Source organism: Saccopteryx bilineata, chromosome 1 (assembly GCF_036850765.1).
Source record: "Saccopteryx bilineata isolate mSacBil1 chromosome 1, mSacBil1_pri_phased_curated, whole genome shotgun sequence".
In the NCBI taxonomy this organism is placed as follows: domain Eukaryota; kingdom Metazoa; phylum Chordata; class Mammalia; order Chiroptera; family Emballonuridae; genus Saccopteryx; species Saccopteryx bilineata.
Window position 1 is genome coordinate 392,591,557 of NC_089490.1, and position 14,024 is coordinate 392,605,580.

The 14,024-nt window shown below is 46.0% G+C and overlaps 1 pseudogene; it reads left to right on the forward strand.

Annotated features, from left to right (window-relative positions):
• The first annotated feature begins 5,852 nt into the window (after positions 1–5,852).
• Positions 5,853–6,409, forward strand: LOC136319702 (myosin light polypeptide 6-like; annotated as a pseudogene).
• Positions 6,410–14,024: the final 7,615 nt, after the last annotated feature.

Here is a 14,024-nt window from a genome sequence, read left to right on the forward strand (position 1 = left end):
CTTTTTACAAAGGGGGCCAGTTCACTGCCCCTCAGACCGTTGGAGGGCCGGACTATAAAAAAAAACTGAACAAATCCCTATGCACACTGCACATTTTAAAGCAAAAAAACCAAAATGGGAACAAATATAATATTTAAAATAAAGAACAAGTAAATTTAAGTCAACAAACTGACCAGTATTTCAATGGGAACTATGGGCCTGCTTTTGGCTAATGAGTTGGTCAATGTCCGGTTCCATATTTGTCACTGCTAGCCGTAACAAGTGATATGACATGCTTCCGGAGCCGTGATGTATGCGTCCTGCGTCACTGGAAGTACTGTACGTGAGTGACTGCTTTGCTGCGCTGCTGGAAGTAGTACTGTACATGAGTGACTGTGCTTTGCGGCGCCGCCACATACAGTACTCTAGGAGCACAGGATGCATCTTGCTCCTCTCACTGACCACCAATGAAAGAGATGCCCCTTCCGGAAGTGCGGCGGGGGCTGGATAAATGGCCTCAGGGGGCCGCAGTTTGGGGACCTCTGCCTTGGTTCATTGATTGCTTTCTCATACGTGCCCTGACCGTGGGCCTTCAGCAGACCGAGTAATCCCTTGCTTGAGCCAGCGACCTTGGGTCCAAGCTGGTGTGCTTTGCTTAAACAGATGAGCCCACACTCAAGCTGGCAACCTGGGGGTGTCGAACCTGGGTCCTTCCACATCCCAGTCCGATGCTCTATCTACTGCGCTACCACCTGATCAGGCTCATTTTTGTTTTATCTCATTCATTTAACAGATATTTACTGAGCATCTTCTATATTCTGGTTATTGTTGTGGATGTTAGATTTAGATCGGAATGAAATATGAAATCTTTCTTGCAGTCCACAGAATCCCATGTAGCTAAGATCTGTGATATTTTAAAACCACTTCTCTGCTTTGCCCTTAATATATTTTTATTTTTAAGAGAGAGGAAGGGAGAAGGTGAGAAGCATCAGCTCGTAGTTGCTTTCATTTTAGTTGTGCATTGCTTCTCAGATGAGTCTTGACCAGGACTGAGCCAGTGTGCCCATATTCAAGCCAGTGACCTTGGATTTTTCACCCCAGCGACGCTTGGGCTCAAGCTGGTGAGCTTTGGGATTGTGGAAGATTTTCCTGCTCATGCCAGTGACCCCACACTGACAAGCCCATATTCAGAGCCCGCAACCTTGAGGCTTCACACCAGTGACCCCAAGTGTTATGGGTCCATGCATTATCCACTGCACCACCACCAATTGGGCTCTCTTACATTTGACAACACTTTATTTTTAAATTTATAATTTCCATTGTTTATTGAGCATTGCCTTATTTTATTGGTCTTTTTATTTATTTGTTTTGGAAAGGAGAGAGAGGGAGGGAGAGAGAGAAGGAGGGAGGAGTAGGAAGCATCAACTCCCATATGTGCTGTGCCTTGACTGGGCAAGCCCAGGGCTTCAAACCAGTGACCTCAACTTTCCACATTGAAGCTTTTATCCACTGTGTCACCACAGGTCTGACCATTTGACAACACTTTAGTAATGGTTTTGAAGGCACTTGGGATGTCTTACACCCAATTCTAGGAATCAGTCCTATGGGTTTTGTCAAGAAACTTAAAGCCTGGCCTGTGGTGGGGCAGTGGATAGAGCGCTGACTTGGAACACTGAGGTTGCTGGTTTGAAATCCTGAGCTTGCTGGGTCAAGACACGTATGAGAAGTAATAATCAATGAGCAACTAAAATAAAGCAATTATGAATTGATACTTCTCATTCCCCTTCACTCTATAAAATCAAGTTAAAAAAAGAAACTTCAGGGCCATGGCCGGTTGGCTCAGTGGTAGAGTGTCGGCCTGGCGTGCGGGGGACCGGGGTTCGATTCCCGGCCAGGGCACATAGGAGAAGTGCCCATTTGCTTCTCCACCCCCCCTCATTCCTCTCTGTCTCTCTCTTCCCCTCCCGCAGCCAAGGCTCCATTGGAGCAATGATGGCCTGGGCCCTGGGGATGGCTCTTTGGCCTCTGCCCCAGGCGCTAGAGTGGCTCTGGTCGTGGCAGAGCGTCGCCCCTGGTGGGCGTGCTGGGTGGATCCCGGTCGGGCGCATGTGGGAGTCTGTCTGACTGTCTCTTCCCATTTCCAGCTTCAGAAAAAATACAAAAAAAAAAAAAAAAAGAAACTTCAGAAACTTGGCCCATGTACACCCTAATCCTTTAGAGCCTGAGTTGTTTCTGGGACTGGATATAGATTATGCTCAACCACTCTGTCGCCTCAGTGAGGCTGATTTTGTGAATATGTTTATGAAATAACTACCTGTAATGAGTTTTGCTGCTGACATACTTTCTGATGGCTCAAAGCTATGACCTCACTTGTCGTGTCTTCTTTCTCACTGAACTAATGCACTTTGTTATAAACTGGAAATGTCTCACCCAGGAAGATCAAGGATCAGTCTTTCCTGGGTAGTTTCTTCTCGTTTTGTCTATATCTGAAGTATAGGATAATAAAGGTTTATTTTGGTACTGGCATATAGACCAACTAGAAATAGCCTTATGAAATGTACAAGAATTACCAGATTTGCCATGTTACATTTCCAAAAACTGGCTCAATAGATGAGACTCAAGATTCTGAAATATTTTTTTTAGATTATTATTATTTTTAAAAGATTTTATTTTTTAGAGGGGGGGAGAGAAGGAAGGGAAGAACAGGAAGCATCAACTCCCACTTGTGCCTTGACCAGGCAAGCCCAGGGTCTCGAACTGGTGACCTCTGTGTTCTAGGTTGACCCTTTATCCACTGCGCCACCACAGGGCAGGTCAAGAATCTCGATGTCATTTAGTTTAGTCTGTGTCTGTGGTCACTTGCAACTTGAGGCACTGTTCACTAGTGACTTGCTAAGATTCCAGACTCACTGGAACCCAGGGTGCCTGGCTCCACCTCCACTGGCAGTGGTACTATAGTAGTTTCATGGTGGGTGTGGTGATAACCAATTAAGGGAGAATCTCAAAGGAATGATTTCTTATTGTAGAATGTGAGATAACCATGTTAGGCTGATGTGATATGCTGATGTGTATGTTGTGGGTTGGAATAGTTTTTTTTTTTTTTAAACGAGTTGACTATTTTCATATTTTGCAATACAAATGAAAATTGCTTTTTTTGTTCCACTACTCTCCTCCAAAATTATTCTTTGAAAGGGAGAGGGAAGGAAACACCCAGCTCTGGCCAATGGTGCAGTGGAGAAAGGGGTGTCCGGAGTGCTGAGGTTGCAGGTTTGAGCCCTGGGTCGCTGGCTTGATCTGGTGGTGGCGGCGGCTTGACCCTAAGGTTGCTGATTTCAATGGCACAACTACGAGGAACAAGTTGATGCTTCTCTCTTCCCCCTTTCTCTCAAAAATGAATGAGTAAATAAAAATGTCAAGAATAGAAGAATGATCTGGTGAAGTAGAACAAGCATTATAAAACTGATAGAAAAGGGTTCCCCTTTCCTTCCCCACCTCCCTGATCTGTCTGGTCGAGTCACTTCTGACCTCATTCCAAGAGCAGGTCCCACTGGCATCAATCCAGGAGGAGAAGCCCCCCCCCCCATATGGGGTACTGGCATCATACCAGGACAAGGAGGACCCGGAAGGCTGGAGGGCGGTGAGATCACTGTCCCAGCAGGAGGAGGAGCAGAGAATGGAACAGGAGGTGTCTTCTTGCTGAAGTGCCACAATTGTTTTTGTCAGGCTCTGAGCCTGCGCTTCTGACCATTTCTGACAGTAGTCGTTCACTGCCTCAATGTGTTTGCCCCACTGCTGTGTGTCTTTCTCACAGATGGAGAGTCATGGGTCAGGTATGTGGTGCCGTCATCACAGTAAAACTTGGGCATGTTCTGCGCCACTGGAAATGGCAGGAGAAACTTACATCTTACAAATTGCGTAGGTAATGCCCGGTCTCGTGAGAGGTGAGGCTAGTCCTTAATGTGGGGCTGTCCGTGGCATAGAGAATCCCCTGGAGTTGTTGGCTTTGACTAAAGTACCACTTCTGGCTACAAAGTTGACCTCAACTAGAGGGCAAGTGGCCAAGTGGTCAAGGAGGTGTGTCTGGAAACAATCACTCCTAAGGGACAGCCTACCTTAAGAAAGAAAGCACAAAAAAGTAAGAAAAGATGTTGTAGGTAACCTTACGACCTCTTGACTTCCCTGTTGTCTGCCTCACTTAAAGTGTTACTCCTTCAGCAGAGCCTCCCAGAATTTAGGGGCAGACATGGGTGGAGAGAAGGGCTGGAGCAGGTCAGGTAGGGAAAGCAGCAACGAGAATAACTATTTTGGCCCGTCTGCATTATTGTTGACATAAGAATGTCCAAATCTCAGAAAATTTTTATGAAAATTTATTTGAGCCAAACAGGATACACCTGGAAGCAAGATCTCCATAGACTGAGAAAAATGTTTTCTGTAGCTCGAGCAGAGATGCTAAGCATCACACCCTTTCCTTTCCTCAACAAACTGTGGAGTCTTTGGGCTTTTCACTCACATTTCATTTGAAGCTAGGCATTGCTCTGCCTGCCAGGCTGATATGAGTGCTGAGACAGGAAATGGGATGCAGTTGGCCTTGAGTCTTAGCCGTTTGAAGGTTGCAACCTCCTTCTGACTCATCACTGATGGAAGTCCTAGGAAAGGCCCTGGCTCAACCTGATCCTCATCACATCTCTGTACTTTTGAGAAGTCAAGCCTCAAGCTCTTCTGTCTTGCTAACTCAGTTCTGACTCCATCTGTACTTCCTGTAGAACGCTTTGAATTCTGGAACTTCCTCTGCTGACGCATTACCACATTGCCAGTTGCTCTGGAGCTGCATTCTACATGACGCCCCTTAAGAGGTACCGACTTTCCTAAAGCGAAATCCCGACTCCATTAGTATTTCATTCATCCTGCAAACATTTGTTCAGTAACTACTTTTATACAAATGCTGGGGAAAGAGGCCCTTCCTGTCTTTGAGGAGCTTCAGTCCCAGGGATGAAGGCATTAAATTTATGAGTTAATGAGATAAGATTTATTTGAACCATACCTTTCTAACATTGTAAGAGGGGTGAACACAACTGGGAGAGAGGGCAAGTCTTCACTGAGAGGTGATATGTAGGTTGGTTTGAAAGGACAACTAGGATTCTACCAACTAGAGATAATGTGAAGTCACACAGGGCAGATGCAACAATGTGTCAAATACAGAGGTGTAGAAAGAACATGGCTCCTTGGGTAGCCTAGTAGGTGAGGGGAACTTATCTTTATAGAAACATTTCATCTAATGAAAGAGTGATTGAAATAGAATATTGCCATTTTGCAAGCCTTAATAAATAGCTCTCAGACATTAAGCACCAACAGCTCCTAACATCACAAAAAGAGACCATCAGATACCACCTAAAAAGTAGTTTCACAAAAAAGAAAAAGCCTGTCTGATCAAGTTTCTTGGTCTAACTATTTTATAGGAAATACGGAGGATGGAGGAGTGTTAAACTATACCGTGGGGATGCAGTTAGTAAAATGAATTATAAGACAAATGATGCAACTTCTTCTTTTTTTTTTTTTACAGAGAGAGAGTCAGAGAGAGGGATAGATAGGGACAGACAGACAGAAATGGAGAGAGATGAGAAGCATCAATCATCAGTTTTTCGTTGTGACACCTTAGTTGTTCATTGATTGTTTTCTCATATGTGCCTTGACCATGAGGCCACAGCAGACCGAGTAACCCCTTGCTTGAGCCAGCAACCCTGGGTCCAAGCTGGTGAGCTTTGCTCAAACCAGATGAGCCTGCGCTCAAGCTAGCGACCTCGGGGTCTTGAACCTGGGTCTTCTGCATCTCCAGTTCGATGCCCTATCCCCTGTGCCACCGCCCGGTCAGGCTGATGCGACTTTTAATAAGTGAATTGCAAGAGGGGAAAAAAGATGGAGTTCCAGATGTAAAGACTAAAAGAGAGCCATTACTGCAGGAAAAGGTCCCGCAGAGCTCAGCTGTCAAGACGAGTGGCTTCACTGAGGACCAGACTGCAGAGTTCAAAAGTCTTCCAGCTGTGTGACTGAACAGGGGAGGGTAAGAGCCTGGACAGCCAGTGTGGGGACATGGGAGGGCCCTGGGCCGGAACCCCACCAATGTCGAGGTGTTCAAAGTCCTGGGGAACCCCAAGAGTGATGAGGGGAATGTGAAGGTGTGGGGCTTTGAGCACTTTCTGCTCATACTGCAGGAAGTGGCCAAGAACAAGGATGAGGCACCTATGTGGACTATGTCAAAGGCCTTCAGGAGTTTGACAAGGAAGGGAACAGTGCTGACATGGGTGTGGAGACCCAGAATGTTCTCGTCACACTGAGTGAGAAGATGACAGAGGAATATGTAGAGATGCTGGTGGCAGAGCACAAGGAGAGCAGTGGTTGTATCAACTCTGAAGAGCTCGTCTGCATGGGCTGAACAGCTAGAGACATCCCCAGTGTGTTCAGAGCCCCGTGACTTCTGCTGAATGAGAACATGCGTGTAGGCTTCCTAGATTCTCTTGTCATGGCACTTTTCCCAGCTTGTATCTCTTGGATGATGTTGCCATCCGCATTTACCAGATAAGCTTGCTCTCTGTGCCCTAAAAAAGCAGGACATCGACCGATCTCAATGCATAGATCTTACTTGTATCCTGAAAGAAAGATGACTTTTTTTTTTTTTTTTCAGGGACAGAGAGAGAGTCAGAGAGAGGGATAGATAGGGACAGACAGACAGGAACGGAGAGAGATAAGAAGCATCAATCATCAGTTTTTTGTTGCGACATTTTTAGGTGTTCATTGATTGCTTTCTCTTATGTGCCTTGACCGCAGGCCTTCAGCAGACTGAGTAACCCCTTGCTCGAGCCAGTGACCTTGGGTCCAAGCTGGCGAGTTTTTTTTTATTTTTTTGCTCAAGCCAGATGAGCCCACGCTCAAACTGGCGACCTCAGGGTCTCGAACCTGGGTCCACCACATCCCAGTCTGATGCTCTATCCACTGTGCCACCGCCTGGTCAGGCGAAAGATGACTTTTGTGAGACAGTTGGAACTTTGAACACTGGATACTAAGGGATTATTATTTCCTTAGATGTGACAATAGTATTATAGGTTGTAATTAAAATTCTTTGCCAGATTGTGCAATGCAGTGAAATTTTAATGGGTGAAATGTTAGGAGCAAATCTGCTTCTAAGTAGAATGGGGAGAGTGGACAGGGGTATTGGCTGTGAATTGATAATCATTGAAGCTGGGTTATGGGCGTATGGAGGTTCAGTATAGTATCCTATCTGATGTTTATGTATATTTGGAATTCCCCATAATAAAACATATGTATGTTTAAATGGCCACTTTGGGAGCTCCTTGCTCCAGGTCACTGAGGCACAGCAGGGAATGGGGCTAGGCACAGGGTGGCGTCAGCGGCCGTAGTGGTGCTTGGGTGATAAAGTTCTTTTCCTACCAGGCTCAGGCAAATGGGCTTTAGACCACCATGGAGAGCTAGGGTTCTGTGGTGGTGTCTCTGCAGCAGCCACAAGGACGAGCCAGGGGCGGAACAGGCGGACACCGAGTTACCCACACATTTTAACAAGAACAGCTTTGCTTCTAACTTTTATTAAATCGGGCTCCTGGGTAACATTTCCCTTAAAAATAGGATTCTAATGCTTTCAATTTTTTTTCTCTAACCCGTGGAGGAACTGTTGAATATTTTTAAAGGCAATCGAGCTGTTTTCCAGAAGACTGGAAGCAGGGACGCCAGCTACGAGACGACCGCGATAGCACAAGTGAATGAGAAATTTGTTTGGAGAGGAATTTAGCCAATAGAGATTTGGTCCAGGAGGTAAACTGTTACTGATGGTATTCGTATTGTTGTTTCTCAGGCCACAATTCTAAGAAGGACGACCTGAGGGGGTGGGGATATGCTTGCTTCTCTAACAGCAGAGTCAACCTCGCTGAGCGCAGACGCGAGTGCCGGCTGGAGCGCAGCCGTCTCCTGTCCCACCCCCGCGCGGGCAGAGCCCCTGGAGAAGCTGTGCTGCCATCTCAGCGTCTAGTCCGGTCCTCCTGGTGCCATGGCCAGTAGTGGAGGGAGGTAGGAAATGGCGCCAGTTATTTGGACTCTTGGGACCCTTCTATTCTCGCTCCCTTATCTCAAAGGGAGCTCCCTCGGATATGCCCACCACCGCCATGTGACAGCGCTCTGGCTTTTTACAGCAGTTTGAATTCCAGGCTGTAAGACCCAACAGTGAACTACCTTTTCTTCCCTTACCTCCACAACCTTAGAGCCTGTCCCCTTAGGAGAATCCACGGGCCTTCCCTTCCCTGGAGGGAAGGTCAGTCTCCCTGGAGTGTGTCCCTGCTCCCTGTGCCTTTAAGCCTCACCCCATGCACAAGTTGCCTGTGGCTAATAAAAATAAGCTATTAAAATTCCAGATTTATAGCTGAAAATCATCACTGATCTCCACCCACTATACAGCTGTCTGCTGTATCTCTGGTGGTTTGGCTTTGTGGTGTTTTGATTTTTTAAACCTTGTCCTTGGCCCTCTGACTTGATGTTTGAATGGGGCCTCCTTAGTTCTTTCTGTGCTCATCACGATCATTCTTATCCTGCCTGCTTGAATTACTGAACTCCTTGAGGAATTTCATGATGGTTACGGACTTTCTCCCGAAAATGCAAATGCACAGTATTTTGCCTATAGTTTACAAGTCTCTAGATTTTTAAAGCTGTGATCAATGCATCAGGGAGCCTTCTGGTGCTAAAAATGCAGTGTTCTTGGCTCCAGACCATGAAATCAGAATTTCTAGTGGTAGAGCCTAGAAATCAGCAATTTAAATAATCTCTCTGGTAATTCTTAAGTACACTAACATTTGAGAGATTCTGCTCTAAAAAATCAGCTTACCTTCCCAGTCTCTCTCCTCTTCCCCTCTCAGCTCCATAACTATGGCTACAGGGGTCCAGACTCTGGAGTCCTGATTCTCTCTCAAAGAACACAACTGCTGGCCCTGGCCGGTGGGCTCAGCGGTAGAGTGTCCGCTGGCGTGCGGAAGTCCCGGGTTCAATTTCCGGCCAGAGCACACAGGAGAAGCGCCCACCTGCTTCTCCACCCCTCCCCTTCTCCTTTCTCTGTATCTCTCTCTTCCCCTCCCGCAGCCAAGGCTCCACTGGAGCAAAGTCGGCCCGGGCACTGAGGATGGCTCCATGGCTTCTGCCTCAAGTGCTAGAATGGCTCTGGCCCAATGGAGCAATGCCCCAGATGGGCAGAGCATTGTCTCCTGGTGAGCATGCCGGGTGGGTCCCACTCGGGCGCATGTGGGTCTGACTGCCTCCCTGCTTCTAACTTCGGGGAAAAAAAAAAAAAAGAAGAACCCAACTACTTCCCTCTAGTGCTGCAGCGAAGCCCTTTCTGGGAAAAGCTCAAGAGTCTGACAACGGCGCCAGGTCACTTTCATTTCCAGGCAGAGTTCTGAATTTAGAGAGCCAAGTCGAGTCCCAGAGAGTCATTTCCCTCTCCTTCCCTTAGCATCTCCTTCAGTTCTCTGTGTACTCCCCTCTCCCCAATCCAGAGCAGATTTCCACCCAAGCACGAGGGCCTGGGCTTCTGCGCATTTGCCTCATCGCCCGCAGAGGATCCATGAGGAAGGTCAGCCCTGTGGGTGGTGCCGAGTCAGAGTGGGGTGGAGGGATACAGGGAACAGGTGTGCGGGGCTAAGCCTGCCGACAGGCTAGCAGGTCCGGCTGCAGCCTGAGGTTCATAACTGATGACAAGTAGAGAAGGTCACCGAGTAACTTCCTTTTAATGGATGCTTTTACTGGCTAGAAACATTTAAAAAAATGTTATTTATAAAGAAAGTGTATAAACAAAATAAAACCCATAGTGTTTTGTTAGAGTCAACTTATATCACTATCTTTGGGATTTTAGATTTTTTTCCCCAGTAATATACTTAAAGAAGTGATAATATCAATCATTAGGTAGAAATTTAATAAGGTAAAAATAGATTCTTATTTCTGAAGGCAACACACATAACTTTATATTTTCCCCAGAATTAATTATAATATGACTTTAAGTTTATTATTTGCTATTATATCACTGCTTTTTCTCTTTTTCTTTTCCCCAACGGATATGAGGAATTTATTTTCAGAAAAAAGTTCAAATGAGAATGGAGTTATTTGAAACCTACCAATTCCATCTAGGTATATTATCTCTCTATTTGGTCCTAAACAGAGATTTCTAGAATGGAACTTTCCCCGCTATTTGTTTATGTATGTATGTATGTATGTATGTATTTATTTATATTGAACTTATTGAGATGACATTGCTTAATAAAATAATATAGGTTTCAGCCCTGACTGGACAGCTCAGTTGGTTAGAGCAGTGGTCCCCAACCCCTGGGCCACGCACCGGTAGTGGTCCGTGGGCCATTTGGTACCGGTTCGCAGAGAAAGAATAAATAACTTACATTATTTCCGTTTTATTTATATTTAAGCCTGAACAACGTTTTATTTTTAAAAAATGACCAGTTTCTCTCTGTTACATCTGTCTAAGACTCACTCTTGACGCTAGTCTCGGTCACGTGATACATTTATCCGTCCCACCCTAAAGGCCAGTCTGTGAAAATATTTTCTGACATTAAACCAATCCGTGGCCCCCAAAAGGTTGGGGACCACTGGGTTAGAGCATTGTCCCAAAACAAGATCGTGGGTTCGATCTCCAGTCGGGGCTTATGTGGGAAGCAACCAATGAATGCATAAATAAGTGGAACAACAAATGAATGATTTTCTCACACTCTCTCTCTCTCTCTCTCTCTTTTTCCCTTCCTCTCTCTGTCTCTAAAAGCAATCAATAAAAAAAGAATAAATTATATAGGTTTTTGGAATACAGTTCTGTAATACATCATCTGTATATTGTATTGTATATTTACGACCCCAAGTCGCGTTTGCTTCTGTCACCATTTCCCCCCTTTTATCTTCTACCCCTTGCCCTCTGGTCGTCACCAGGCTATTGTCTGTATCTATGAGTTTACTTTTTAAATCCTCTTACCTTTTTCATCCAGCCCCTCAACCCTCTTCCCCTCTAAACATTTTTGAAAATGTAATATTTAAAAACAATTTAGAAAGTTCAGAAAGGTTTTATTTTTGTTTTTTGAAAGTAGAAGATAAATCAGTTATAATCCTGGGTCCTGCCATCCTGAGGCAACTGCTGTTAACATTTTGGCATCCTTCCTTCTAGAGTTTTTCTTTGAAAATTAAACAAACATCATGGAACTTACACAATAACTCGTTTCTCTTGTCTAACATTGTTTTACAATGTTTTCCAGGTAATTATTTTTTATTTATTTATTTTTTTTTACAGAGACATAGAGTCAGAGAGAGAGACAAATAGGGACAGACAGACAGGAAGGGAGAGACATAAGAAGCATCAGTTCTGGCCCTGGCTGGTTGGCTCAGTGGTAGAGCGTTGGCCTGGCGTGCAGGAGTCCCAGGTTCGATTCCCGGCCAGGGCACACAGGAGAAGCGCCCATCTGCTTCTCCACCCCTCCCCCTCTCCTTCCTCTCTGTCTCTCTCTTCCCCTCCCGCAGCCAAGGCTCCATTGGAGCAAAATTGGCCCAGGCGCTGAGGATGGCTCCATGGCCTCTGCCTCAGGCGCTAGGATGGCTCTGGTTGCAACAGAGCAATGCCCCGGATGGGCAGAGCATCGCCCCCTGGTGGGCATGCCAGGTGGATCCTGGTTGGGTGCATGCAGGAGTCTGTCTGACTGCCTCCCCGTTTCCAGCTTTGGAAAAAATACAAAAAAAAAAAAAAAGAAGCATCAGTTCTTTGTTGCGGCTCCTTAGTTGTTCATTGATTGCTTTCTCATATGTGCCTTGACCGGGTGGGGGGGTTCTACAGCAGAGTGAGTGACCCCTTGCTGAAGCCAGCAACCTTGGGCTTCAAGCCAGTGACCTTTGGGCTCAAGCCAGCGACCATGGGGTCATGCCTATGATTCCACACTCAAGCCAGCGATCCTGTGCTCAAGCTGGTGAGTCCGTGCTCAAACTGGATGAGCCTGTGCTCAAGCTGACGACCTCGGTCCTCCACGTCCCAGTTCATATCCACTGCCTTGTTAGGTCCCAGTTACTAATCCTTAAAAACCAGAATTTATTTCATGGTGGCATCATGTTTAATCAAATGGACATACCATTATTTATTTAAACTTTTGTTCAGTTGTTGGAAACTCAGGTGTCATACTTATTATGTATAGTATTATAAATATGCTGTAATAAACATCTGATGGCTAAATCTTTGTCATCGGGGTTATTTTTATTAGAAGAGGAATTGCTGGGTGAAGTATTACGAACATTTTTAAGGCCTTGATACACAGGATCAAATTATTTTCTAGAACGGTCAGCTCAACGAAGTGTCCTACCATACTTAGATGTTGCACTACATAACAAGATACTTCAAAAGATTTGCATCCAAGCAAACTATTATAACAAAGGGCGGTGAACAGGGTTGAGAGGAGGGGATACACGTAACAGCCCATCCTCTCCCTGAGGAGGTGGGTCTATTTTGTTAATACTAGAAGCATAGCCTTTCTTGTACATCCTCCCAGAGACATCAGGCTTGACTAAACGTTATGACAGGTTTTGGACTGTGAACCCCAACCCAAATTGCTGCCGGCATTCTAAACCCTCAGGAGACTTGCCTCCTTTGTTCTTTCTGCTGTGGCTATTGTTGTTTTCTCTTTGGCTCCTCTGTTAGGACTACTGCTATTGTTTTCCCATGCTGTTCCTGCCTTGGAATTAGAATAAAAATGTTCTCTTTTGATAGTAGAAGCCCTGTTGGCCAACTCCGGATCCTCAGCTCTAGTGACCGACCACTTTTACTCAGTGCTACTCTTACAACTTCTCACAGTTTTCTCCGTTCAGACACTTGGAACATGCTTCCCAGAGACTGAGCGGGGGAGAGTCCCAGGTAAATGGAACCCCGGTGGTCTGTCTCATCCTAGATTTCCTGAAGTACATTTGCACACTAGGTCCCTGTTGGGCAGATAAAATATATTATGCTCATTTTGTTAAAGATGGCGCTGCCCAAGTGAAAGCCCGTTGCCCAGGTGATATTAATGTGTGTTGGGGGCGGGCTGTGGGCAGGCAGAATCCTTGTAACCTGGGGCTTGGTTTTAGGACTAAGCCTTTCCCACCCTTTTTGATGTGGGGTGGTACAATCCCATCATGCCTCAGATAAGTGACTTTGTATTAGAGACTTCCCTAGTTTGTATATTGGATTAAAGGTTTTGATTTCTTTTTTTAATTTTTTAAAATCTTTATTATTATTATTATTATTATTATTTTTGTATTTTTCTGAAGTTGGAAACGGAAAGGCAGTCAGACAGACTCTCGCATGTGCCCAACTGGGATCCACCTGGCACGCCCACCAGGGGGCGATGCTCTGCCCATCTGGGGCGTTGCTCTGTTGCATCCAGAGCCATTCTAGTGCCTGAGGCACAGGCCACAGAGCCATCCTCAGCGCCCGGGGCCAACTTTGCTCCAATGGAGCCTTGACTGCGGGAGGGGAAGAGAGAGACAGAGAGGAAGGAGAGGGGGAGGGGTGGAGAAGCAGATGGGCGCTTCTCCTGTGTGCCCTGGCCGGGAATTGAACCCAGGACTCCCGCATGCCAGGCCGACGCTCTACCACTGAGCCAACCGGTAAGGGCCAGATTTCTACACTATAAAATGGGGGCATACTGGGAGCTTACTCTCTCAGTTCTTGAGATTAGCATTAGAAGAGAGAGCAGAGAGGAGAGCAGAGAAGGGCTACGTGGAGGAGGCCAGGAGAAGGAGACAAGATAGTGGAGTGCTGAGAGAGAAGCCAGTTAGTGCAGAGTTTGTGCAGAGTTTGTGCAGGGAGAAGGAAGGAGATGGGGAACAGAGGTGAATAAGGCTGGTGAGCTAGAAACCTTTGATTCTAGGAAACTCGGATAAGTCAGTAGCTTTGTGAGCACTGAATGAGTGGGTTTTGGAGCCCAGTGTGTGTTTTTACTTGCCCGCCGGGTGCAAGCTAGGATTAAAGATGATGGCCCACCAGC